Consider the following 27,048-nt stretch of genomic DNA (forward strand, 5'->3'; position numbering starts at 1 on the left):
ATAGTTGTGTGACAAAGTGCCCAAGAGGGAAACTGAGTAAACGAACGGCTGTGAACACTTCCTCCGAAACCCTCAATACTAGAATTGGGAGGGGGGAGAGGCGGGATTAAATGCCTTCAAGATACCACGATTGGTTGATACAGGCCGGTTAGCCTATCATGTCTGAGCGGTGTCAAGCCTCTCCATCAATGAGAATACATCTGGGGACGAGCCTCTGGTCAAGTCTCTGCCTTGCACATGAACTTGATGTTTTGGGAAAATGGAGAGAAATCTTTTGTGTCTCCTTTACTGCCATTCTTTGAAATAAGATCCGAACCCGCGTGCTGCCTCAGCTAGGGGCCGTGCAACGGGATTAGAATTTTCAGAAAGGAGTGTGGGGAGAGGCGGGGAAGGTGAGGAGGGGGCTAGGCGGTCAAGGGTCAGACGTCTGTGGCGAGAACAGCTGCCTGCTGGCCCCAGCGCCCTAGCATTGGTGGAGAGCGTGCACGTGGTGCAGGCCCCGCCCCTAGAGACCCGTCCTCACCACGTGACTGTGGCGAGTGCGGAGCAGGCCTGGCCTCTCCCTCACCACTCTATCCCTTCCGCGCCGGTCTAAGATGGCCGATTTGTGGCGTCTCCAGCGCTGTTGAATGGAGAAATCTTTATTGTTCCCTTCGGGCAGGAGTGTTCGTGTCCTCTATGGCGCTGTCAATAAAGAACGGCAGTTTGAATCGGTGCTGAACAGGTAACCATAGAAACGGGGCTGGGACTCAGCGTGGAGACCCCTTTTGCAGCCGAGGCCGCAGAGGTGCCCTAAATGAGGGATCACAGAGACCCTTCCGCGTGGCGACCTGCCCCAGCTCTGCCTTGTCCTCGCTGCCCTCGCCCCGGGACGCGGGACCCCGGGGGCGGCTCACATCCTGAGCACAGCTTGGCTCCGGTCTCTGGCGGAGAAAGGCTGCGGGTCCCACCCAGGCGCCCGCCCCTCGTGGGGCCTCCTCTCCACCCGGGGCCTGTCCCAGCCCCGCGCCGTCTGCTGCTCCGCGCCACCGGCTGCGCGTCCCCTCGGCCCCATCCCCCTCTCCCACCGAGTCCCTACACCCGCCAAGGGCAATCTGGCTTGGGGCCAGATCCGTGTGCACACTACCCCCCCCCGCCCCCCCCCCCCCCGATTTTGTCTGCCAGAAACTAAGGATGGTTTTTACATTTTTAAGTGGTTTGGGGGGAAGAGAATTTTCCATACGAATTGTGACAGTTATATGAAATCAAATTTCGGAGCCCATAAGTGGAGTTTTATTGGAACACGGCCACGTTTATTGTGTATGTATTGTCTATGGCTGCTTTCGTGCTACAAGAGCGGAGTTGGGTAGTTGAGTCCGATGGTGCACGGCATTGATCACTTGGCCCACAAAGCCGAAAATATCTGTCTGGCCCTTCACAGAGAGAGTGCCGAACCCTACCCTAGACGCAAGTAGACAGGGTACGTATTGTCCAGCGATTCCTTTGGTCACTGCTCACGTAAGACTTACAGCTGTCCTAGGCACCTAGAGCTCTTTGACAGAACACTTTGACTTCCATTACCTCTTCTGGTCTTAGTGATTTATCATTCAGAGTGGGAATTGTTTCCCCTACCTTAAATGACAATAATACCATCCACCCAGCTCCTACAAAAGTCAAGTGGTTTGTTTATATCCATACCCAGCATCTTTTGTGCGAACAATACTTAATGAACAAGTAAGTGTCCATGTTTCTGTTTAGGAGTAGGAATCTTAGGTTCTGAGTGTTTAAGCTGTTTAAGGGTGTCCTAGATTGTAGGTCTGGCAAATTAGATCATCCCCGGAAGCCCCCTGCCTGGTGACCCGTGCCTTCTTGCTCTGAGTTTCTTCTTTCAAGTCTCTCAATCTTCTTGGAATTATATCCGAATCTTTATGTGGTTTATGGAGATTTAATTACAACACCAAAGCGAAATATTTCTATTTGTCTAAACTTCCGCCACACTCCTCTTTCTAATTTAGATCTCTTTCTTCTATGGCAGTAGTTCCCAAACCTAGAAACTTGTCACTAGTTGAACAAATGGTTTCAGAACACTCTATGCTTGCATGCATGCATGCATTCATGAATCATTCAGTATTTGTTGAGCACCTACTATGTACTAGGAATGATTCAAGTCCCTGGAAATACAGTGGTAAAAAAAAAATCAATATGATATTTGTCTTTCTACAGAATTTAAATCCTATAGGCTCTTGGACAGATGGTACACAGTAAATAAAAATAATTTCAAATATAGCTGTCATAGCATCATAATAATACAATTAGTAGTTAATATTTATAGAGTGATTCCTGTGAGCCAAGAGCTCTTTGAGCTTGATTTACACTACATGCTTGATTTACATGGATTAGCATTTAACCTTCACACCAACACTGTAACATGGATAGTATTAATACTCCCATTTAAAAGATGAAGCCAGTGAGTCTCAGAGAAGAGAGATGTCCAAGGTTACACAGCTAACGCATTAGGGAACTAGGATCTGTACCTAAGCTGATCATACTCCACCACCCTTTATTATTCCACCTGTTTATCTTTTCTACCAACCTGGGAAGTCCTCAAGGGCAGGGACCACACCTTACCTGTTTTTGTATCAGCTGCTAGCCATTGCTCACAACCGGTCATCTGGTAAATATTAAACAAATCCAGGCTGTTTGTTGACCAAATATTTGAGTGCTTGCTATGTGTGTACCAAGCACCATTTTGCTAGATCAGGAGTCAGGAACCTATGGCTCACGAGCCAGATGTGGCTCTTTTGATGGCTGCATCTGGCTCAAAGACAAATCTTTAATAAAAAAAATAATGTTAAAAATATAAAACATTCTCATGTATTACAATCCATTCATTTCCTACCGCTCCTGTTCATGGTTGCGGGTAGCTGGAGCCAATTACAGCTGTCCTCCGGGACAACACCAAATTTTTATTGGATAATGCATAACGTACACGGGTCATTGTACGGCTCTCACGAAATTACATTTTAAAATATGTGGCGTTCATGGCTCTCTCAGCCAAAAAGGTTCCTGACCCTGTGCTAGATGCTGTGGTTACCAGAGTGAGGAAGATGGACCTAAAACATAGTGTCTGATTCAGTAAAGAAATAACAAAGTTATTTCAAGTTGTGGTAACTGCTATAAAGGAAAAAAAAATTGTGCTAACCTGATACTCTTTTTTACCAAAATGGCCTTGGAAGGCCTCTCTTGAGAGAGGTGGTTTGAGCTGAAATTTGTTGAATGTTGTGGATCCAGTCCAGCAAGAAGGGAAAAAGGAGAGAAGTGGGAGGCAGAACTTTTCAGCAGGTTCGGAGGCTGAGAGCTGAAGGACTGAGAGAAACGGGTGCTGGTGCAGTGGTTCACAGTCCTGTGCTCTGAGTCCCTGGCCGGGAACCCAGCTTTGCTGCTGATAGCGCCTCATGCTCTCGGGGGGCCAGTTACATAATTAGTTGTCTAATCTGTCAAATGTGGATAATGGTATCTCTTTAAAGAGTTACTGTGTGGATTAAGTTAGAGAAAATGTAGTTAATAGGTTCTGAGTTCTCTTGTTACATATGTTGCCCAACTCCATGCAGAGGAAGCTAACCAAATGTGGCCCCAAATGGAAACATTTAAAATGCTAGATAATAACAAAAATCCAGGAGTGTGTTACAGACAAAATTGAATGTGTGTGTGTGTGTGTGTGTGTGTGTGTGTGTGTGTGTTTCTATTGGGGTAAGGGGGACAGATCTTTTTTTTCTTAATGTTTCTGTTAAGAGTTGAACTTTTTAAACTGGGGTGAAATTTTTTTTTTCAACCAAATTATACAACTCTCTTTTCAGAGCATTTTTCATCATTTTAGTGTTTTAAGCTCGAAACTATTTGTGTTCCTCCTTTGCATGCATGTGCATTTCCTTAAGGCAGTCTAAGAAAATAATAGACTTCAGATTCTAGTTGGTGGTCATCTCAAAATTTGTTTGCATATGATTTGAGGTTTTCTCTGAAAGTTTCAAAAACAATGTTGCATTACTTTCAGTGCCTGCCTATTCAAAGCAGAACACTGAATACTTCAAAGCAAGTAGCAGACTTTGTGTGTGTGTGTGAGAGTGACAGAGTGGGACAGATAGAGACAGAAAGGGAAAGAGATGAGAAGCATCACTTCTTCATTGTGGCACCTTAGTTGTTCATTGACTGCTTTCTCATATGTGCCTTGACCCGGGGTGGGGAGTGTTACAGCAGAGCGAGTGACCCCTTGCTCAAGTCAGCGACCTTGGGTTCAAGCCAGAGACCTAGGGCTTCAAGCCAGTGACCTTGGGTTTCAAGCCAGCGACCATGGGGTTATGTCTGTGATCCCATGCTCAAGCCTGCGACCTCGGGGTTTCAAACTTGGGTCCTCCACATCTCGGTCCGATGCTCTATCCACTGTGCCACTGCCTGGTCAGGCAGCAGACTTTTAATGGGTATGAATAATACGAAGTTTGGGCTCATGAACATGAAAAATTACAGAGGCAGTAATACATCAAACTATATAAGATCAGCAATGTTAAGTTTTGCTTTAAACTGTATCCAGTAACCAGATGGCACATGCCATCAGAAAGTATAATCTAGCCCAGCAAATGGAGCACGGAACTGGACAGAGAGTGGCATTTTAATGCAATGTTAAACAACAAGCCCCGAATTAAATTGCTATTTTAGGTTTGGGTGGGACCTTCACATTAAAAGTATTGCAGTTTTACTCTGTGATTTGGGTCTATTGGGTTCCAGGAAAGAGTAAGTGGTAACAGTAGCTTTGAAAGATAATATAAAACTGCAGGCAGAGCCAGGGAATACCGATTTGTTTTTCACTCTCTTTTCAGTTCAAAGCCTCATTACAGACAGGCAGCGCGGGAAAAAGAGCCACACTTTGGCAATATTCAGCTGCTTTTGGAGACTGAGGAAGACAGTATAAGCAAAGTGTGGCTTGTTTTCTTGGACTATCTATCTGCAAAGATGCTTTGAACTAAAATAAAATAGATTGAAAAACAAATTGGTATGCCCTGTTGCCTCATACTGAGTATTTACAGTACCCTTCTGCAGTTCTGCGTGTTCCTGCACCCTGGGCGCAGGCAGTGACCCCTGAGCCTCTCTCAGCTCTTCAAGAGACTGAGTTCTTTGATTTTTACAAGGACGTTGAGTTGGGATATATGGTTTTCTGTATCTCCCATAGCCTGCCTTCTAAAGTTGTCATCTTGATAATGTGGAAAAAGCAAGCTATAACCACCCAGAGGAAAAATTAAATATTAAGGGCATTTAAATTCAGAGATGAGATTGTCCCTTTTTTAAAGGCATGCAGAGGGTGCAGTATTTCATGGCAGAGAGCATGCATATCTGAGATTCCTGCAGGCCCCGAAGGAGAGAAGGGGAAGGGAAAAAAAGCCAGCTTACCCAACCTTTCCCTAATGTTGTTATCCCCTTGATCATGTTGTCAGATCCTCAAAACCATGACACCAAGTATTTTATTTCCTTAGATGAAGTAAGTATGTTATAGCTAATGCACATGAGGCAGGGATTGTTCATCTAGGGTGGACAGTTCCGTCTCAAGGGATCCATGAACCCTTTTCATTTGCCTGCACATTTGTGTGAATGTCATTTTTCTGGGGAGAGAGCCCATTACATTAATCAAATCTCAGTCCTTGAACCTCAAAGGGTGCAGAGCCAACTGTGAAACATCACATCACCAGATCTAAGTAGTGATGAGACTTCCCTGAAAATTACTTTCTAGTTTTTCCCAATGTCCCAACACTATTTAAAGTTCTTAGCTTTTCTCCACTGATTTTAGGTGCAGTCTTTTTCTTGGATATAAGCTCTTGTATGCATTTAGATTACTGGATTTTCTGTTGTGTTCCATTGGTTTATCAGTTCATATGCCATTACAAAAGCATCATAATTGTAGAGCCTTTTGATTTGTTTTACCATCTGGAAGGGCTCTTTTTTTTCATATTTCACTTTTTCAAGGTTTTCTTGGCAGTTTTTGCTTATTTATTCTGCCATGCGAAGTTTATAATCAATTTGTCCAGTTTCAGGAGGAAAGAACTTGATGGCATTTTTATTGAGACCTTGTTAGCTTAGGGAGAACAGACATCTTTATGATATTGAGTCTTCCTAGTCAAGATCATGGTTTGTCCTTCCATTTGCTCAAGGATGCTTTGATGATTTTTCAGGAGTGCTTTATTGTACCGCAGGAGGTCCAGACCCAGAATATTGATCTGGAGTTGTTGCAAGTTCCCAAAGAAACCCCAAGGAAGGCTGGATGGAGCAGACATAACCTTTATTACTTACATACAGGGGCAACACCAATATTGACGTCGCTGAAAGTGCTGCCCTCGCTGGGTGTGGGTGGGGTTGTGGTGTAAATACCTAAGCCCTGGGCAGTTACTCAAGCGAAACTCTTTGTCTACGTGCAAGCAAGCAGATGAGCAGATGGGGAGGGGGGGAGGCTACCTGCCATTCTGTGCTGTCCCTTCTTGATGCATATCTGGTGACTCATTTCCAGTTCTCTTACCCTCTATCCCATGGCCCCGGGTCAGTATCCGTGACCAGGGCGCCATGCGGCTGAGGAGGGGGAAGGGCCATGCCCAGCATCGACCCTACCTTTATGTTTTTGCTTATATAAAATTTGTATGCTTCTTGTTCAGCTTATTAGGCTTTCATTCTTAATTTAAAATAATTATTTTCTTGAGAATCCCGCCAGAACTTCTCAGTGAAATCACATACACCCGTATGCTCCAAACTTAAAGAGTATCTATCGTTCTGTTTCGTTCTGTGGTATCTAAAGCCCATCTTGTTATCTTGTCTCCCTCAAAACACCTTCTGTTGTCTGCCTGCCTCTCTCTCCCGTTCTCACTTGGACTCTGTGTCAGCTCAGAGTTGTGGAATGGGCGAGTGAAGCAGGAAGGGGAAAAGGAGAGCGGGGAGTGGGAAGCCTGCCCTCTGCCGCCAGCAGCCCTCGGCTCATAGTATTTTGTTCTCTTTAGCCACATCCCAGAACTTTAACAGATAACTTATCGGTAAGAACAGTACCGTTGATTAAACATCTACAATGCCAGGCATTGCACTGTGTGTTTTCACATACTTATTTCTTATAATCCATACAGCAGATAAGCAAGAGGTACTATTATTCCCATTTTAAAAATTATGGAAATTTCGAATATACAAAAGTAAGAATAGCATTGTGCGCTCTTCCCCTATATGTGTCAGTTCCATTTTATACACGAGAAAACAGGTTCGAAAAGGTTAAGTAACTCAAAGTTACAAAGCTAAAGTCAGCTTTAGAACCTAACTCTTTTTTAGTTCCTTATTAAGATTGTTTTTCAAATTTTAAATTCCAGCTGGGTAGGTCAGTGGTTGGCAGACTCATTAGTCAACAGCCAAATATCAACAGTACAACGGTCGAAATTTCTTTTCTTTTTTTTTTTTTACAGAGGCAGAGATAGACAGGGACAGACAGACAGGAACAGAGAGATGAGAAGCATCAATCATCAGTTTCTCGTTGTGAGTTGCGACTTCTTAGTTGTTCATTGATCGCTTTCTCACATGTGCCTTGACCGTGGGCCTTCAGTAGACGGAGTAACCCCCTGCTGGAGCCAGCGACCTTGGGTCCAAGCTGGTGAGCTCTTTGCTCAAGCCAGATGAGCCCGCACTCAAGCTGGCGAACTCGGGGGTCTCGAACCTGGGTCCTTCTGCATCCCAGTCCAACGCTTTATCCACTGTGCCACCACCTGGTCAGGTGAAATTTCTTTTGAGAGCCAAATTTGTTAAGCTTAAACTATATAAGTAGGTACGTTCCTTATCGAGGTAGCGCCCACACGTAGTATTCTGTGAAAGAGCCACACTCAAGGGGCCAAAGAGCCGCATGTGGCTCGCGAGCCGGTTTGCTGACCAGGGGCATAGGGAAAAGTGGAAGGAAGATAGTCAAGAGCCACTCCTCTGAACTCAAACTGGTTGTACATAGTTTATTAGTCATCCCCTCTCGCCCTTCTAACGCATGTCGCAGATACTGCCCTCACTTGTACCATTTGCTAACAGTAAGCCCTCCTGTCATTACTCCCGTTTTGTGCTCTGCTCACCCTTTGCCTTCTCTTTGTCTGCTTTTATTCTTGTGGTTTGATTAGTTGGTTTTTAAAGGCCTGCTACTGTTTGGAGTGCCCAGCATGATGTCAGGAACATAGTAGGAAATTACAAATTTAAATAACAGTGAAACTTACTGCTCTTATACAGTTAGCCTATAGCTTGCTGTGGTACTATAACTTCTGCATGTTGCTCTGTAGTCCTGGCAGTCATTAAATTTGACCACCCAGACACCAGCTGCTTACATAGATGACACTGCTGTCCGCCACCCTCCGTTCCAGTCAGACTCAGACCAGAGGGAGCCTCTCTGGGGTCAGAGTCCAAGACAGCAGACTGATTGGCCCCTAGAGTTCGGGATTGTTTTTCTGGGCAGCAATGGTTAGGGTGACGTTTTTCATGTTTCCCTTTGAACATTTTTGAGCAACTACTATAGAATCCCATAGGCTCTTTTCTAAAGTTAAAGACAATTTTTTTTTTTAGCTCCTTAACCCTCCCTGGTGGTGGATGAGAGAAAGATAGAGATGAAAATAATCTCCATTTCTTCAAAGACAAAAGAAGCTTGCAGCACTAGGAGGAGAATGGAGCTCATTGTGAAGTGTACATAGTGCTGAAGGTTGGCTGACCCGAGTAGTATAATAGGATGGAATGCGGGGAGCTGGGGTTCATGATCTCTTCAGTGCTCCTGTTACTTAACTAAGGAGGCGGAAGGATAGAGGGATTTTAAGCTGCACGTGGCCTCTTCCCAGCTGTGCTGTAAGCTCCTCGCAAGCAGGGACTGTGCTGAGGTTCTTGTCTGTGCAGTGTCAAACCTCAGTTCAGGACACTTGGCTGACCTCGGTCAGTAAAGCTCTGCTGGACACACTGTCCACTGAGGAGCCTGGGAAATAGGGTCTTGGAGTCATGCTGTGAGTGAATGGGCTTCACATCCCCCCACGGCACTGTGCCCAGCTGCGTGGCCTTGGACAAGCGGGGGCTGGAGAAATGTGTGTGTAGTGCCTCACACAGCACAGTATAAATACATGCTAAGAAATGTCATCTGCCGTTACTTAAAAATTACCTCATTAACTGTGTGTCATTGCAGTGCCTCTGAACAAAGAAGTTACCACAGAAGTGGAGGAAGACTCTAGGATCTTTTTAAATCCCTGAGCTTGGGCATTGTACAGTGCTAAAGGTTCCAACTTCAGATTCAGACAGCGTGGGTTCATTGACTGACTGCCACTCACTGGCTTTGTGATTTGGGCCAAGCCATTTAATCTCTCTAGGCCGCCACCTTCTCAGGTGAAAGTGGAGTTAATAATAGTGACCACCTCACAGGTTTTGCAAAAAATTATATAAGACCACTCATGCAAAGTTCTTGGCACGGTGCCTGGGATATAAAAATCTTGGTAAATGTTAGCTACATATTGTTAGGTCACTACCTTAACCCTTCTGAACTGTGTCTGTGTCTTTGTCCTTTCCAAAATGTCTTCCACGTTGCTTTCCACTTCGAATATATAGCTCAGCCATGGGTAACAGGAAGCGTCTCAGTTCTGGCATTCGTTTACTAGATAGAAGGCCTTAAAAACACTTTACTTCTCAAGACTTCAGTTTCTCATCTACAAAATGTGGGAATTGGACCAGGTGCTTTAGGAATTTCTTTGTATCTTCTCTTAATTTTTAGTGAGTTTAGGCTTTGAATGAAATCTCTGATGATAGCTCAGAGATATATGTGTTGAGAGGCCTAGCCCTCTTCACTCTTTCTCCCTTTCCTAGCTGACTCCAGGTAACTACTTCCATCAGTACTGCCTAGGAACCTGTCTCATTTCTCCCTTCCCTGTGTTATTAATGCAAGTCATATTTTTATAATAATAGCAGCCAACACTTAGGAGTGTTTACTGTTGATAGGTACTTTGCTAAAACAATTCAGATGCATTCCTTCCTCTTCACACCAAAGCTGTGAAGGCATTAAGGCTCACAGTAATTGAAGTGACTTGCCCAAGGTCACTAAGCCTTCAGAATCTGCCAAAGCAGAGTTCATGCTCTAAAATTACTGCTTTCCAATAAAATGTTCTCATTGCAAAACTTTTCCGATTTGATTGCCCCAAAATACTGTTAATGGTTTAATTTGCAGTTTTAATTATTCATAAAGGTGAACATTTTTATTTTTTTTTAACTTTTTATTTCTTTTGTGAACTATCTGTCCATTTAAGAAATTACACTGTTAGCCTGGCCGAAGAGCTTGGTTGATTAGAACATTTTTCCAAAGCACAGAGGTTGCTGGTTCGATCCCCGGTCAAGGACACATACAGGAGCAGCTGGATGTTCCTGTCCCTCTCTGTCTCTCTTTCATTCTCTTTCTCTGTCTCTCCCTCCCTTTCTCTCTCACTAAAATGAATAAGTAAAAAAGTTTAAATAAAAAAAGAAATTATAATATTAATGTTTTCCTTATTGATTTGTTCTTTCTCTTTTAATATTAACTACTTATTTTTCACTTCATATGATGGTTTTTTGGAGAAAGTTTACATTGTATATAGTCAAACCAGTTGATCATTTGTGAATTCCTTTTGTCTCCTGTAGACATAGAAAGGCCTCCTTCATACTGATCTGGTGAAATAGTCACTGATATATTATCTTTTATTAAATTATCACTTAAAATATTTTTTGTTTTGTTTTTAAGTCATAAACCTTACAGATCTACTAATGACAGTAGATTGGGAAATTTGCAATGATATATTCCCTGAGATACTTTTGGGCAGTTTTATGGCCCAAGGATAATGATTTTCTCATTCTCATTGAAAGAGCTATCAGTTGTGATATTTAATCAGTGTTCAAAGAAAAAACTGTAAGTGTGCTGTGTACATACTGAGTGTCGTGGCCACGAGTCTGAGAGACACATCGGAAGCCCTCCTCCTAGAGAGCGTTTTTGTATATTGTATACTCAGGAGCTTGGGAGTTTGGTTCAAGTACTGGCCCGAAAACCTGGGTCCTGAGTCTGGCTCTGCCATTATTGAATTCTATCAATTTCTTTTTTTTTTTTTTTGTATTTTTCTGAAGTTGGAAACGGGGAGGCAGTCAGACAGACTCCCGCATGCACGGGACCGGGATCCACCCGGCACGCCCACCAGGGGGCGATGCTCTGCCCATCTGGGGCGTTGCTCTGCCTTAATCAGAGCCATTCTAGCGCCTGAGGCAGAGGCCACAGAGCCATCCCCAGCGCCCGGGCAAACTTTGCTCCAATGGAGCCTTGGCTGCGGGAAGGGAAGAGAGAGACAGAGAGGAAGGAGAGGGGGAGGGGTGGAGAAGCAGATGGGCGCTTCCCCTGTGTGCCCTGGCCGGGAATCGAACCCGGGACTCCTGCATGCCAGGCTGACGCTCTACCAATGAGCTAACCGGCCAGGGCCAATTTCTTCATCTGTAAAATGATAGGGCTGAATTAATAGTCTCTAAAGCTAATTCTAATCGCAGACTTCTCTGATTTCTATTACCTTTCTGATTAGGAATCATTTCATGTATGTTTGATCTTGATAAACAGTTATTTAAGTTTAAATGGGTGATGTGTGGCAAAGTGACAAGGGACAGAGGACGTGGGGAGGAGGAGCAGGTTCAGGGACAGAGGGAAGGTGTGGAGGACTGAGGCTGGGAGAGCCAGTGACAGGTCAATGGCCCAGATGGAAGTGAGCTGGCGGGAGAGTCTGAAGTGAGTTGAGAGCTTCGTTGGGCTTGAACTCCTGGAAGGAGTGGCTCTGAGCTGCTGTAGGCGGGTGTCTGGGGCACCAACAGAGAAGCCTGCGGGCTGCAGCAGCCCGCTCCTTACATCCTCAGGGAGACTGGGAAATGAGCACGTGGCCACTGCTGTTAAGTACCTGCACGAGGTTACCTCAAGGACAAGGCTGAGTCCAGCTGTATCAAAAGAGACTGGAGCCACAAAAGAGTCCATGGTCTTGGTGATGGAGGTGTACATTGATCCCAGACTATCTGCCCAGTGTGGAGGCCAGGCATTTACTTCCATGGCAAAGGCAGGTGCACCAGGCTTCCAGTGAACGTAGCATACAGTCTCTTCTGTGGTTCTTAAAAGGCCTTCTGATGATGCTTGACCCCACTGCTTTTTTTTTTTTTAACAGATAACTGCAAAGAGTAGTCATATTCCAATAGTAAATGAACTAATAAATTGACTTTCTGATTTATGGTTCTTATGAGGTTAGACAGTGCTATCTAACCTTCCCACGTCCAATTAACTGAGACTTTTACAGGATAGGGTTTTTGTACCTACAAGGTTGACAGCCAGACCAGACCTTAAGTTCAAGCCATTGAGGGAAGTCTCCCGGCAACCAGCCAGTCGGCCGGCTAGTTCCAGCTGCTCTCTTTCCCAGATGCACATCTCTATCCCTCTCAGCAGAGACCAGCGGAAGGAACAGGGCGACTCAGAGGCAGGTGCTCCTGCCAGGTCCTCCAGGGTACCTCTCTGCCTGTGACAGGCCTCGAGGAGTGGCAGCCATGAGTCTGGAAATCCTGTCAAGACTACGGTAGTAATTAAGAACCAGGCAGACCTGCATTTGAGCTCTGCTCAAGATTCTTTGGCTGTGAGACTTGGGCAAGTTGCATTACTTATTGGTCATTAGTTTCCTCACCTGGAAATTAGGGGTAGTAATGGTATCTACCTCATAGGTGTGCTAGGGGGGTTAAGTGGGAGAGTGTTGGGACACAGTGCTGCACACCATGACCATCACAGGGCAGCTGATGACCTGACCAAAGGCGTCCAAGAGACTCAAAGATATGAAAATAGCAGAGACCAGTGGGTTGGACAGTTTAATGACCTCCACTTCACCCTGTTGATAAGGAAGGGATTCTTATTCCAGGGATATGGCCGAACACACAACAGAGGACACTGGGCAGATGAGACTGACAGCAGTTTATCAGTCAGATAGACCCCAGCCCCGGAGGAAGACACAGCCTGCCGTGCCAGCTCACACGGGACTGCACTCGGGAGCGGCAGAGCTGGGGCTGTGGACGGCAGGCTGTGTGAGAGTAAGAGGATTGAGTGCCTTCTGGTTCCTGGCAGGGGATGTGATTGGTTTATTTGAAAAATTGGGGGGCTGCCAGGGAACTAAATTACTGCGCTCAGGGGTAAGCTGGAACTGTGTACCCTGTCCCTCTGATAAGAAGGATTGTTTGTCTATGGGACCTTGTCCACGGGAGCAGAGCAGGTAGTTTTGTGATTTGGTCCTTTGAGGCTCCCCGGATTTTACCAGATGTCAAGGCAGCACATACTATTGATCCTTAATTTTAGACTTTGTACTAGGAAAGAGAATACAGACCTTGAGATGCTATTTAATACCATTTTCAGGGGATCTGAGTAGGAGGCTATGGAATATGGAAGGTAAGTAGAGTTGTCTGATTCCAGACGGAAGACTGACAGCCCAGAGGCTGGAAAGGATATGTCACAAGTGGGTCATATGTAATGTCATGAACCAAGAGCTCTTCCCTGTATTCATTTCAGCACACATTTATCGATAGGCTGTACCATCCTAGGCCCTTCCAAGGCTTACGTAGGCTCAGCGGACCACTTGACTTTAGATCAGGAGCAGTGTGATCTCTGGTTACTTTGACAGTAGTCAGGGGACCTGGGCTAGTCCTGGAAGCCCAGGTTGCGGAAATGCATTTTAAAGGAGTCTGGGTTGGTGCCAGTCACAGAGCTGTTCACCTAAGGCCTGGTTAATGAAATCCTCATTGTTTTGTAGGTTTATTCCCAGAGCTATTCTGAAGTTTGTTTCTCTGGCTGGAGTCAAGAGCAGGTGCAGAAGGAAGGATTTGAGGATGACTTGTTACTTTTTAGAGGTAAAGGGTTGCTTAAAACATTATCTAATAATTATATGTAAAAAACTGAGATTTGAGAACAGATAATGCCATATAGTCCTTTGTGACTCAGAGAGGGTCCTTGGACCCAACAGTATTTGCACATAAAAGTTTGAGAAACCGTTCTAGTGGATTGAGGGCGTGGGCTTTAGGATCAGGCCAGCTGGAGTGAAATCTCAGTTCCTCCACTGATTAGCTATGTGATCTTGGGCCTGTTTCTTAACTTCGTCACTATCAGGACTTATTTTAAATTGGGTGTGACTATCTTGCCAGGCTGTTAGTACTAAAGGAGGTAATGTGTAAAGAGTACTTAGAAACATAAGGTACTTAATTACTAATAGGTCTTATTAGTGGTTATTTGATGACTAATATCCTAGTATAATTTGGTAGACTGTGAAAAGAAAGAGCAGAATATTAGGACTAACTCTGTTGTGAGACATGAATTGGTAACTGAGAAAAGTGTGGGCTCCTGAGCTAATGGGGCAGTGAATGTGGTTGGCTCACCTACCAGTTCCCTCAGGGTGAGACTGTAAGTATACTTATTAAGTGACCAAGAGTTGACAGCTATAGTTTTTAATGGCTGCTGAGCTCTTAGAGGGAGATAATCTGGGCAGTGATAGCTAAGCCTTGGGTTCCAGTGAGGCCTTTGCATTATAAAGGAAAGAACCCGTGGCTTGGGAATTAGGACCTGGGCTCTTTTCTGCCCTTTATGAGCTCTGTGGTTTATAATAAGGCGTTTGGCATCCCTGTGCTGGAGCCTTCTGTAAAGTGAGGATAAAGGGGATGATGAGACTCAAGCCCTAGTATATAAATAAGGTATTATTACCTTAGCATCATCCCAGCTTGGTTTCTGCCATAGAGCTCAGCAGACAGCCTCCCAAACCCCCCAAGGTGAATTTTATGCCTGCTTCATTCGCTTTAGAATCTTCAGTACTGGAGTTCTTCAGAGCTGTTCTGGCTACCTGGATTTCCCAGTGAGCAGGATGTACCTGAGGAAAGTACACAGGTCATTCAGGTGTGTTGCTGCAAACCTCGGGAACTAGGACAGTAGTAGACTAGCATTTGGGATGGAATGATAATGGTAGCGATAACATTAGAAATAACAATGACAATACATATAAGAAGGTAACTACCATAAACCCGGAAGTGTCAAATACAAAAATCTTCATCCTTTAAACTATAAATCGCTACCTTTTAGACCCTTGGTGTAAGAGAAAAGACCAAATGACAGCTGCTTTTGAAGTTGAGAAATCTGGGCCTGCTAAAAGCTACAGTCACCCTTTTCTAACCTCACCGTCCTCCTTGCGTTCTCAGAAATAATTGCGAGTGGTTCTCTTTTAACTTAGCGGATTCCTTAGATACCGTACATTTTAAATCATCTTTTTGTGTGTGGCAAATGCCCCATTCCTCATCTCTAAACGTGTGATCTTTGCTCTCATTATGTTGAGAGTGCCTGTTATTTCACCTGATTCTGGTTGTTTGTGAGATACTAAATAGCCATGGGGTTAAAGCTGATTCAGATCAAAGAACAACTCTGCCTCTCAGGACCTCAGTTTCCTCCCTTAAAAAGGGAAGAGATTGCACTAAGGTCATTTGGTCATACGACAAGAGTACGTGATGGGTAAAGTAATGAACTTCTGTCTGCTGAAAGCTGTGAACAGGGCTCAGCAAGACCCCTTCCAGCTTTCTGGTTCCAGCAGAGCCTAGGCATCAAGACAGAAGTAAAAACTGTGTACAGGAGATAAGGATTATCAATAGCAACAGTGAAAAAATACTTTAAGGTAGCATCGAGCGAGATCATAGGAGAGACCTTGAGATAGATGTTCCCCAGGCAGAGTACAGAATTGTTAGGGGAACCTGAATAGAGGACCCTTGATCAAGTATTAGAGTGGCTTTTATCTCTTGAATGTTGGAATACAGAAATCAGGCAGAGGAGGGCCCGGCTTCTGCTCCATGGACCTCCAGTTGTTTAGTGGTAGACAATATATATAGGATGCCTGTTCTTCCCACTGCTAGTCACTTTTCCTTATTAGCCCATCCTGCCTGTCACTGGGAAAGCTCTGCTTTCACTGTGCTGTTTCTATTTCAGAAGCTCCTCCCTCAGAGTAGATACAAGTCCCTCTGCTCATTTTCTGGCTCCCTTAACCTAGGCAGCTTGTGCTCCACATTTTCCTCTTACCATGGATTTTTTGGAGACCCACCCCAGCCAGCGCAGTGTCCATAGTAATAATGGCAACTAGAGTACTTGTTGGATACCTTTCCACTGCCAGATGCAGTATCCATTATTTTCAGCACACATGCCAAGTTCCCTCTTCTGGGACTGGGTCCACGGTTCTCCCCGTCTGTAGTTCTTTACCTTTTCACCCTTGCCTGTTGAAATTGTACCTAACTGGCATATACCTGCTCCAGCCCTTCCGCCTTCCTTGCTGCTCACTGTGATTGATTTTTTTTTTCCCTTCTCTTTCTCCTTTCCCTCTTCTTGTCTCTTGTGGATTGAGTCTTTAAAGAGTTCTGTTTAGGCCCTGGCCGGTTGGCTCAGTGGTAGAGCGTCGGCCTGGCGTGCAGAAGTCCCGGGTTCGATTCCGGCCAGGGCACACAGGAGAAGCGCCCATCTGCTTCTCCACCCCTCCCCCTCTCCTTCCTCTCTGTCTCTCTCTTCCCCTCCCGCAGCGAGGCTCCATTGGAGCAAAGATGGCCCAGGCGCTGGGGATGGCTCCTTGGCCTCTGCCCCAGGCGCTAGAGTGGCTCTGGTCGCAGCAGAGCGATGCCCCAGAGGGGTAGAGCATCCCCCGCTGGTGGGCAGAGCATCGCCCCCTGGTGGGCGTGCCAGGTGGATCCCGGTCGGGCGCATGCGGGAGTCTGCCTATCCCCGTTTCCAGCTTCAGGGAGAAAAAAAAAAAAAAAAGAGTTCTGTTTATTGGGGTGGGGGGAGGGGGGATGGGGCGAGGAAGGAGAGAGGGGGTGGGGGAGGGGAGGGGCACAAAGAAAACCAGATAGAAGGTGACAGAAGACAGTTTGACTTTGGGGGAGGGGTTTACAGCACAATCAAATGTCAAAATAATCTGGAGATGTTTTCTCTCAACATATGTACCCTGATTTATCAGTGTCACTGCATTAAATTTAATAAAAAAAAAAAAAGGAAAAAAAAAAGAGTTCTGTTTATTGATCATTCCAGTGTTGGGTCAATTTTATTACAAACTTCCTGTGGACAAGGATCTTGTTTTATATTTCTCTTGGTTCCCACACAGCACCTAGCAATGTGCTGAGTAAATAGTAGGCAATTGACCCATAAATAATTATTGGTTGACATGTGTATTGCTGGCTGAAGACTTATGGGAAAATAAGTACAGTGAATTGGAGAAGAGTGGGTCCTGAGGCCCAGTAAAGAGTCTGTTAATCTCCAGGAGTGGCAGCAGAGGCCTTTGTTTGAGTGCTTTGCTAAGGACGTTGCCAGCAATTGTGGATTTCAGAATGTTTATCTTTTTAAATTAAGCAATACATATCGAAACTATAAATTTTTATATTCCTCTTTGTTGGTGAAAGGGATTCTACATTTTCTACCAACTATGACTTAGTTCTTACTTTTGTGTTCTGGGTTTTCTCCTATATGTAACTGTTGTTTCTTTGTAACTTAAAGAATCTTCAAACTTCCAGTTCATTTTTGGGAGTAGAATAAAATTATAAATAAATAGATAGATAGACAGGTAGATAGATAAAATATGTATTCTTTGTGCTTCCTTTAGAAAGCTGGCCTACTTTTCATTTTCAGTTGAATTCCCATTTGTGTTCTGGGTCATTATGCAGCTCTTGGTTCAACCAATTAAGTTTTTCTTCCTATGTATCTTTATTCTATATCAGTATAGTCTTTTCTTGAAGCTTTAATATTGTTCCTTTGAGGAACATTCATCATTCTGGTACTCTTTTGTTACTTAAATGTTCTTCCCCTGGGACCTTTGACAATTTTCCCAAGCCTAGCAATTTCAGTAAGTGCTTAATAACATGATTTAGGTTGCCTCTATAGGAGAATCTACAGGATTCCCTTAGAGATTTCCAACATGCAGTGTTTACACTATAGTTTCTTAACTCTGAAAAGCACACTTTTGTGACATTCTATATAGTGCCATATTCTCTCTTCTCCTTTTCACTTCCTTGCAAAGGGAGTTATGGGTAACTTCAGTAAAGTGTGTTAGAGGCTTTCACATTTTAGTTGTGTGATTAGCAAAGTATAGTTTAGCCTTTATAGTATATTTTAGCATCCCCAAATCACTATTGTATTCCTCATGATTATATATTAGATTTATTTAATAACAGTAGTCTGCACCCGAAAGTGATCTACAAAGATTATATAATTTAATTGTTTATTTACAGATAGATGTTTTAGCTGTCGTGTCAAATCACTAGTTTCAAAACTTTAACGAGAATGATTCACAGCTTCTCTTAGTAGTAATAATAACAGCTAACACATGTAGTATTTATCATGTGCTAAGCACTGTTTTAAGTATAAATATGCCCACACATTAATTCTCCTATAAACAATATTTAGCTGGGTTTTTTCTTCTTTTTTTTTTAATCTAATGAGAGAATCTCTCTTCCTTTTAACAAGAAAGTTTAATCTGCTTCTTTATTATAATTACTAATACATTTAGACTTATTTCTGCCACCTTAAGTTGTTTTTTGTTTACTGCACTCTCTTTGCCTTCCTTTTCCCTTCATCCACTTGCTGTTGGATCAGTGACATTTTCTCGTTCCCTTTTGTACCTCTTGTTTGCAAATACTTATTTACCTTTTTGTCCCCTTTTATCCTTACCTGTTAACATACATCACTTAACAAAGGTTAAAGTTAATCATTATTTTGTCATCTCCTTGACCTTGGAACACCTAACTCTAGTCTGCCTTCTTTCATCTTCCATGTTGTTGATTTTTAATTTCAGGGAGTAAGTGGAGTTTTAAGCACCTCTGAGCCAGACTGCCTGAGCTTGGACCCTAACTCTGCCACACACCAGTTGTGTAACACTCGGTAAGTGTAACCTCTGTGCCACAATTTTCTTATCTATAAAATGGGGATAATAAGAGTACCTACTTCATAGAGTTGTTGAAAGGATTAAATGAGTTAATATAAGTAAAACATTTAGAATAGTGCCTGGCACATAGTAAGTATTTAATAAGTGTGGTAGGTACTATGGTTTTCATTATTCTACATTGTATTTAACTTCCTCTTCCCATACTCATTTTTAAATAGCCAGTGCATTTTAGGTATACTAACACATTTCTTAATTTCGGGTTTATTGAGCTATAATTGACATGCAGTACAGTGGGCTTAAGTTTTATATTTTAAGAGTTTTGACAAATCATCTACTCTTTAGTGACCACCCAAAATAAGATGTAGAACATTTCCATTTCCCTGAAAGTTCCTTTGTGTCTCTTTCTGTTCGGGTCCCTTCCCCACATTACCCAATCTCTGCAACCACTATATGATTTTTATCACCATAGATTAATTTTGCCTGTACATATATTACCTATAAGTTAAGTCATGTAAGTATGTGCCTGATTTTGACTAAACATAATATTTTGAAGACTTATCCATGTTGTTGCTGGAATCAGTAGTTCATTCTTTACTATAAGAAATCTCTAGCCTGACCTGTGGTGGCGCAGTGGATAAAGCGTCGACCTGGAAATGCTGAGGTCACCGGTTCGAAACCCTGGGCGTGCCTGGTCAAGGCACATATGGGAGTTGATGCTTCCAGCTCCTTCCCCCCCTTCTCTCTCTCTGTGTCTCTCCTCTCTCTCTCTCAGTCTCCTCTCTCTCTCTCAGTCTCCTCTCCTCAGGAGACTCTCCTCTCCTCTCCTCTAAAAAAAATGAATAAATTTAAAAAAATAAATTAAAGAAACCTCTACTCTACACAGTTCTCCCAAATAGTTACACCATTTACACTCCCACCAGTGATATATGAGAGTTTTAGTCATGCCACATCCTCACCAATATTTAGTGTTATCAGTCTTTCTGATTTTAACTTTTCTAGTGGATATTTTTAGCAATCTCTTTGCTTGCTACTTGCTTTTTTTCTTTTACATTGTATCCCTTCTTTCTGATTCTTTTTCCTGCTTATAGTAATTCTTTTAATGATAGTCTATGAGTCCCTTATCCTTGTCTAAAGATGATTTTATTTTTATTTTTTTAATTTTTTAATTTATTGCTTGATTTTAGTGAGAGAGGAAGGGGGAGAGAGGGAGGGAGAAAGAGAGAAAGGAAGGAAAATTGATCTATTTCTGTATGTGCCCTGACGGGATTAAACCAACAACCTCTGTGCTTTGGGACAATGCTCTAACCAACCAAGCTATCCAGCCAGGGCTAAAGATGATTTTATTTCAAACTGGATATAGATACTTGGTTGATTGTTATTTTCCTTAACATTTGAAAACTTGTTTCATTTTCTTCTGACATCTGATTTTATTAATAAGTCTGTATCAGTTCAATTGTCATTCTCTTATAAGTGATATCTTTTCTCTTGGGGTTTTAATAATTTTTTCTGTGTTGATATTTTGAAGTTTTCATTCTAAAGACATGTCTTTTTTTAATTCTAGAATATTCTCAGAAATAATATGTTCAAATTGCTTTTCTCACACCTTCTCCATTGTTTCCCTTTGGAACCACCTATTAGATGCATGTGCTACCTTCTTATTCTATCTTCCATGTTCTTTAACCGCTCTTTCATATTTCCTTTTTCAACTTTGCTACCTTCTGAGCAATTTCCTAAGATTTCTCTTCCTAATCACTAATTTTCTTGTTAGCTATATCTAATCTGTTTAATTCATCAATGGATGAATTTTGGTGACTTAATTTTTTTATTCCTAAAAGTTCTTTTTCATGTCTGACTATTCTTTTTGTGTATTATCTTGTCCTCTCATATGGCCTTCTTTTATTGTCTGTTTATTAAAATGAAACAATTTTAGCATTTTTCATAGTACTCTGGAATTTTTATGATTTTCAGTTCTTAGAAATGCTACTTGTGCTATTTCCTACACTTAATGACTTTTCTTCTTGGTGATTCATTTCCTTATTTGACTTTATTTTTGTTTTTTGATATTTGGGGGTGGAACAGGGAGCCTCCTATAATCATATCTGGCCAAGGCCCCTCTTGTTTGCCTTATTTTTCTCTCTCACTTCCAATCCCTACTCCATTTTCATCCCCCCTATAAGCACCCACTTTTATGTATTTGATAAAATGTCTTTAGCTACATATGTCAATTTATGTACTATATAGTATTATTTTGATTGTGCATTTTTTACTTATGTAAGTGGTGTTATGCTCTAGATCTCATTCTGGTTCTCATATTTTTACTCAGCACTGGGTATTTAAGATCTAGCCATGATTTGGTCTGAATAGCTGCTTGCTGCTTCCTTGTAATGCACTATATTCCATAGTATACATCCTGTATGCTTACCTAGTGATGGATATCTAAATTGCCTTTCGTCTCCCTGCTACGACAAACAATGTCCCAGTGGTCTTTCTGGCCGTGTTTCCTAGGTGAGAATTTTTCTAGGATATAGACCTAGGAGTATGATTCCTGGGTCATAAGGCATATATATATACAGAAAATTGAAATATTACCAGAATATTTTTTCAGAATAGCTATATCAATTAGTATATCCACCAGTGGTGCCCTAGATGCAAATCCATGTTCCATCACATGTTACTGTGAGAGCTTGGAGAAATGACTCAACCTCTCTGAGCCTTAGTCTCCCCATCAGTAAAAGGGGATAATAACAGCATTTACCTCATCAGGTTGTTAAGAGGATAAAATGAGTTAAAAATACGTATATAAAGAGTATATAGAGCACTTCCTGAATATAATAAACATCAAAATAAATGTTAGATGCTGTTATAACAATTACTGTCACTCTAGTTATTATCAGTTAAGCTTCTCCTTCTCTGAATTGTTATATCATTTGCCCATTTCTTCTTCCCCCTTAGATTTCAGTTTTTTTCCTAAGATGTGCAGGGACTTCTTAAATATTCTAGATATTAATTCCTTGTTGCCTTTATTTTTTTATTATTATTTTTATTTTTTTGTATTTTTCTGAAGTGAGAAGTGGGGAGACAAAGAGACAGACTCCCGCATGCACCCGACCGGGATCCACCCGGCTTGCCACTAGGGGGTGATGCTTTGCCCATCTGGGGAGTTGCTGCCGGAGCCATTCTAGCGCCTGAGGCAGAGGCCATGGAGCCATCCTAAGCGCCCAGGGACCAACTTTGCTCCAATGGAGCCTTGGCTATGGGAGGAGAAGAAAAAGATAGAGAGAAAGGAGAGGGAGAAGAGTGGAGAAGCAGATGGACACTTCTCCTTGTGCCCTAACCGGGAATCGAACCTGGGATATCCACATGCCAGGCCAACGCTCTACTGCTAAGCCAACCAGCCAGGGCCTCCTTGTTGCCTTTAAACTTTGCAGACATGATCTCCTTTTTCTACAATTTGTCCATTTGCCTGTTAATTGTGTCTACAGAGTTCTTTGACAGAAACCATTAATATTAATATGGTCAAATTCATCCTTTTCTCTCTCTCTCTTTTTTTTGGCTTTTGGTTTAAGAAGTTTCCCACCCCTGCTTCAAAGATACCCTCTGACATTTTCTACTGTTAGCTTTTATAGATTTACTTTTCACGTTCCTGTTTCCTCATATGGTTTGTAATAGTGAGCTCTTTTCTATATTTTTCTTTTCCCTTTGTGAGTCTGTGCCTAGGGTCATGAATGTCTTCTGGGTTTTTCCTGCTGCATGTCAAAGACCAGTTTTATGTTAATTTCTCAGCTCAGGACTCCTGTGTGATGCGGGGGTAAATCTGGATTTCACACCTCTATGGCAAGGCCTGCGTTTCAGATCTCTTGCGGGTACCCTTTCCCCTTCTAGATAATTAGCAACCTTTATTGCTGTTCGCTGAGCCAGTGAGCAGAGATTTTTCAGACTGCATTTGAAGGAGGGATAATAGGTGTTTCAGGCTCATTGTGCAAAGGTCTCAGTCCTAAATCCCCCACCTTCTACCTGCCTACAGCGTATTTCCAGTCTCCGAGTGAGCATTAGTGCTTGCTCCTCCGAGCCCTGGAGCTGGAAACCCCGGTGGGCTGCCGTGGTCTCCGCTCCCACTTACTGCTCTAGCTTTGATTTTGATGTCTCTTTCATTTCAGGTGCCTGAGGGTTTCCTTTTTTTTCTAAAGCTCGACTATATATTTTGAAAGCATCTTTATTTTATTTTACCCAGCATCTCTGTGGGAGAAAAGGTCCATTTACATCTGCTCGGTGTGCTGTTTTGACAGGTCTGTTCTTAATTAATATTCCTGTTAATCTCAGTACAATTTCAACTTTCAATATTGCCAACTTGCATTTATTAAGTAGCCCTTGATCACCCTTGAATAGTTTTCTGCCTTAACTTTTCCCTTGCTCCTTTTTTTTTTTTTGGTCAAATTTATAATCATGTTTTTAGTAGCTATGTATTGGTGAGCCACGTAATTCTGTTTGACTTTTTTTTTTTTTAAATCTTGCTTGGTTGCTTATTCTGCTAAAATTATTTTCTCAAAAAATTGAATCTACATAAAGAAATGAAGAGTACCAAAGAATGAATAGGTAAAAGTAAAAAAAAATTATTCTTAATTGACATAACAGTTTGTTCAAATTAATAGTAGCAACAATGTATTCAGTTATGTGTGCTCTGTGTACCCGTGATTATATGTAAGTGAAATGAGGACAGCAATGATACAGGGGTGGGGGGAGAATTGGGATTATTTATCAATATAAGGTGCTTGCATACCGTGAAGCAGTACAGTGGAAAGTGGACTTGGGGTAGTTGTAAATGTATATTGTGAACTATGGGGCAAACACTAAAAAAGTTTAAAAAGAAGTAGCGTCTTTCCCCATGTATAAGACGATCCCATGAATAAGACACACCTTAATTTTAGGGCCAGAAATTTTGGGGAAAAAAATGTATTGCATGAAGTTATTGAACTCAAGTTTTATTCATCATAAAGTTCATACAACTCCTCATCACTATCAAAACTCCCATCCATTAGCTTGTCCTCATCTGTGTCTGATGACAAATCACTGTCTTCAGTAGTGAGCGCAAAAACACGTGCGGAAAAGTAGGAAATGGAAGTAAAAAATATCTATAACCACTGTATAAGATGCACCCAGTTTTTAGATCCCAGGTTATTCGGAAAAAGGTACATCGAATACATGGGGAAATTCATATAACTGATATGTTTAAGAAAGGAGAGAAGCCTAACCAGGCGGTGGCGCAGTGGATAGAGCATCAGACTGGGATGTGGAGGACCCAGGTTCGAGACCCCAAGGTCGCCAGCTTGAGTGCGGGCTCATCTGGCTTGAGCAAAAAACTCACCAGCTTGACCCAAGGTCACTGGCTGGAGCAAGGGGTTACTTGGTCTGCTGAAGGCCCGCGGTCAAGGCACATATGAGAAAGCAATCAATGAACAACTAAGGTGTTGCAATGAAAAACTGATGATTGATGCTTCTCATCTCTCTCCATTCCTGTCTGTCTGTCCCTATCTATCACTCTCTCTGTCTCTGTTAAAAAAAAAAAAGAGAGAGAGAAAATGGAATCATGTAACATGATCAGTTAAAACCAGAAAAGAGTGGAGGAGTGTGGAAGACATCTAAACTCCTTATATGCCAGACTAGAAACTGGAACTTGGAATTATTTTATTTCTATTTTGAGCTGTCAGCTCCAAATGTAGAAAATAAAGAAATAATGGTGGAGTAGAAAGAACATTACCATAATCCTGCTAACAAAGGCAGCCAGTGTTATTTTAATATATATCTTTCTAACTTTTTTACTGTATTTTTTGCTTTATACAAATGAGATTATACAGTTTTGCTGTCATCATAAACAACTCAAACCCAAACTTAACTAGATATTAGCTTCCCTAAACTATTTTTCTCTTGTGTTGTCTGGATCATCTCACCATCTACCCCCACTCACCAAACCAGGAGCCTGGGAAGCACCTCCATTCAGTCCCAAATCATGACAGTTACACTTTCTAAATATTTTTAGCTGTCTCTTCCTCTTTTTTCTATTACTTTCTTCTATTACTTTTTCTGGTCAAAATCCTCATTGATTTTTCCCTCAACTCCTGCAATAATTATAGAGCCTATCTCTAGCGTATCCTCCTCAAACTCTGTGCAAATCTTACTTAGACGATATTTAAAATGCATATTTGACCATGTGACTTTCCTGCTTAAAGCCCCTCAAACCCTTCAGTACTTCTCACTGCCTTTAGGATAAATCCAAGCCCCTACGCGTGGCTTATATATCTCGCTGTGGCCAGAACCGCTGCCTGCATCTCCAGAGTCCTCTCTGACACTCCCTATCCCTGCTTCTCCACCATTCCTGAATTCCTTATCATTCCCACCTCCTAGTCCCCCCTCCACTCTCTCACCTAATCGGCACCTATCCGTTTATTGACAGGTCAGCTGTTAGCCCCTACTCAGAACCTGCTCTGACTCCTGAGCCTCTATTCCCCACACCGGGTTTCTAGGTGTAAGTCTGTGTCATTACATTTTCTTCCATTCATCTGTTCATTCCACCAGCTAACCAACAGTATCTGTGTTAGGCAGAATTTTAAGTACCTGGGATATAACAAATGATAAAAACAAAACAAGAAGAAACTTCTTCCATATTGGAGCTTACATTCTAGGGAAGGGTGATATACAATAATAAAAATATAATATGTCAGTAGGTGATAAATACTATGGCAAAATAGAGGAGAGGAGATTGCTATTGAAAGAACACAGTCAGTGAAGGCCTCACTAGTGATGTGGCCTTCGAGCAGAGACCTGGAGGAAGTGAGAGAGGGAGCCATGCGCACGCGTGAAGAAACCCTGTGGACGAGCATGCCCAGTGTGTTCCAGGATCTGTAAGGAAGGCGGAGTGCTTAGAGCAGAATTGACAAGGGGGGCGGGAGATGACATTAGAGAGCTAATGACGGCCAGATCGAGAATGGATTGTCGGCTATATAAGAACATTGGCTTTTTTGACTTTTACTGTGAGACCTGAAACGAAGGAGGCTTTTTGCAAAGAAATGACAAGATGTGGCTATGTGCTAAAAAGATCACTCTGACTACTGGAAGATAGGGTTGGGTAGGAGTAATGCCAGGAAGGGCGGAGGCTAGAGGGAGCCCATTAGGACATTGTTGCAATAATCAGTTGCAACAAATGGGGGTGGCTTGGACTGACCAGAGTAGAGCCAGTGGAAATGGTGATGAGTGATTGGATTTTGGCTACATTTTGAAGATGAGCCAACAGGATTTATAAAGGTTTGGGTACAAGGGGTATGAGAAGAAAATAGGCAATGACTTCTAGGTTTTTAGCCTGAACAACTAGAAGGATAAAATTGCTGTGAAGTGGGGGTAGATGGCAGGAGGGTTTTAGATCTGAGTTTAAGAAAGCTGTCAGGCCTCCGGTCGGGGCGGTCCAGTGTGTAGTTGGAGGTGTGCGTCTGGGGCTCAGAGGAGAGGTCTCAGGTGGAGATGCAAATCTGAAAGCTGTCAGCATTTAGACATTTCAAGGAGGAGAGAGAAGATTTGAGGTGAGAAAACTAAGTCCTGGAGCACTCCAGACTTTACAAAGTGATGCAAAGGGTGTCTCACCAAAAGACACTGAGAAGGCTTGGAGGCAGGAGAACCAAAGAGAGCAGGAGCCAGTAGAAATGCATTCTGAGAGGGAGGGAATGATGACTCGTGCACAGTGTTGCGGATAGGAGTCTATTTATATATTTATCTCCTGGTTTACAGCAGTAGTTACAGCCTTGAGAGCAGTGAGATGTGGGCATACCGTTTAATGGCTGTTTTCCCTTAGGCTGGTTCTCGCGGCCCCTTCACATTTCAGTCTCATCTGTAAAATGGGGAGGATGTAGTATCTTTTCAATAGAGTGATCGTGAGGATCAAATAAGATCCAGATAAAGCACTAAGCATAGTCCTGTTCATATAATTAAACACATGACAGTTATTATCAGCATTATTAATGTATACCTGGCACTATGCCCCTCCATACAAGCAACATTTGTTGAATGGATGAATGGAATGAATTGCCTTCTTTTTTTTTTACAGGGACAG

At 42.6% G+C, this 27,048-nt stretch overlaps 1 protein-coding gene across 4 annotated transcripts in view; it reads left to right on the plus strand.

Annotated features, from left to right (window-relative positions):
* The first annotated feature begins 556 nt into the window (after positions 1–556).
* ZBTB40 (zinc finger and BTB domain containing 40) overlaps positions 557–27,048 on the plus strand; it is a 65,703-nt gene continuing 39,211 nt past the window's right edge. Inside the window, exons 1-3 of one of the 4 annotated variants that reach the window (XM_066375374.1) lie at positions 557–724; positions 13,818–13,914; positions 18,864–18,949. The gene's annotated coding sequence lies outside the window, so the exon portion shown is untranslated. Of the gene's footprint in view, positions 725–13,817; positions 13,915–18,863; positions 18,950–23,110; positions 23,240–27,048 lie in introns of all 4 variants that reach the window. The other 3 variants (XM_066375373.1, XM_066375372.1, XM_066375375.1) reach the window with 3 other exon arrangements.

This window comes from Saccopteryx leptura, chromosome 3 (genome assembly GCF_036850995.1).
Source record: "Saccopteryx leptura isolate mSacLep1 chromosome 3, mSacLep1_pri_phased_curated, whole genome shotgun sequence".
In the NCBI taxonomy this organism is placed as follows: Eukaryota; Metazoa; Chordata; class Mammalia; order Chiroptera; family Emballonuridae; genus Saccopteryx; species Saccopteryx leptura.